Source organism: Cebus imitator, unplaced genomic scaffold (assembly GCF_001604975.1).
Source record: "Cebus imitator isolate Cc_AM_T3 unplaced genomic scaffold, Cebus_imitator-1.0 Scaffold582, whole genome shotgun sequence".
Classification (NCBI taxonomy): Eukaryota; Metazoa; Chordata; class Mammalia; order Primates; family Cebidae; genus Cebus; species Cebus imitator.
In genome coordinates, this window is record NW_016107897.1 from 646,757 (window position 1) to 648,582 (window position 1,826).

Consider the following 1,826-nt stretch of genomic DNA (forward strand, 5'->3'; position numbering starts at 1 on the left):
TGTATTTCTCCATCTGCACATGAACACCACCTTCTCTCCACAGGCCTTGGGCCTGAGAACAGCCTCTGAAACACTGGGGATTCCACAGGACAAACAGAAATGGGATAGAGGTTGAGAGTTGAGAGGGTGGCAGGAGGGGAGGGGGCACCAGGGCTGGGGGTGGGAGTGGGGCTAAGCTTGGCCCAAGCCCCCATGACTCCTACTGGGTTCTCTGAATATAGCCTCTGCCTGATCCTACCTTGGGAGAAGAATCTATTCATCCTGTCACCAAGTGTTGCTGGACACTTTTGTGCCAAGCAGTGCATGCCAGGACTGTAGAAATGGCTCACATAGCTCTTGACCTCAAGAACTTAGAGATGGGAGACACAGAGAGGGAAAGAGCTAGGTGATGTTGAATTTTTTCCTCAGGAGCTGGCAAATGAACTTTGTAAAGGATGAATAGAAGTTAAACAGAGCTGGAAAGGACATTTCAGTTCAGAGGTCCCTAGGCACTTCCGTGGAAGGGTTTCACTAGAATAAAGGGCTAAAAGAAGGGTAGGGCCTTAGGGCACAGTAAGAGCTTCTGATGGTTCAGTTGTAGTACCACCTGTGGAGACCACCTCAGGAAGTTACTGTGCTCTCTTGCAAGATGTAGTGCTTTGTGCTTCGAATGATTGACCAAATCCGAGGCTATTTATTTCACAGCCAGAAAACAAGGCCAGAAACCCAGAAGTAAAGTGTGGTGGGTGACATCTTCAATGAAAATCCAAACAACTTACTCTCATATATGACTGCTTCATGTCTGGAGATCCCTAAGGCCTGCTATTCTAAAACCATGACTCCGGGTGCCAATGACAGGTCCATTGCATCATAAACAGAAATTGCCTGATCCTTGGCCACGTGGACTATCTCATATGATAAGGAAAACAGGCACAAAAGTGGGCTATGGTGTTGGCAAGTGCGCCACTGGGGGTCCTAGTTACAAACAACAGAAACCAATGCTGGTTTAATAGAATCAGGAAAGTTTTATTAGAAAGCTATAGAAGAGCTTGGGGAATTGTCAGAGAGGCTGGAGAATCAGAAACTGGCAGGAGCAAGGGAACTAGGCAGCCAAGGACACAGCCACATTCTGCCATAGGAACTACTGGCCACCAGCACTGTCAGCACGGGACTCACACCACTGTCGCCCCCCATACCACTGCTGCTGCCGCCCCTGCTGCCACCACCATCATCACCACAGCAGCGTGAGGACAAATGCTTCAGGACCCCTGCTCCTCTGACTTTCTCCCTCCAGCCTTAAAGTACTGGGCACGAGTGTATGATGGGCTTAGTTGACATCCCAGGTTCAAGTCGCAGCTGCTCAGGGCCCCAGGAGCACAGGTCTTGGGGCTGTGGCTTTCCTGGTAGAGCATGCTTCAAGTCCACGGAGACACTGCAGTGGCATGTTGCTCCAACACCAGCAGGGGGCTTTGGGTGCCGAGTAGGTATCCTTTTCTGTGCTTAGACTAATTCTGACTATAAGGCAAATTAGGATCGCTGCTATGCAATAGCAACAGAAAGGAAGGTCATTAGGACCCAAGCGTGCTCCTAAAATACCTCCTTACGTGGTGCCAGTCTGAGCACAGCAAAAGTTAATGGCAAACCTCCAAAACCCCACTCTAAAAGGGATCTCCAAGGACTCAGACTCCTGAGCCTCCAAAACCAGCTGAGGTGCTGGCTGAAGGCCAAGGGGAAACCTAGAATGACTTGTGAGGGATGAAGTCATAAATATCAGCTTGACCAGTTGCAGAAAAAAGAGCTGCGGTTTTGACCCACATTTCTGTGCTTGCAGTGAGAGAAGAAGAATG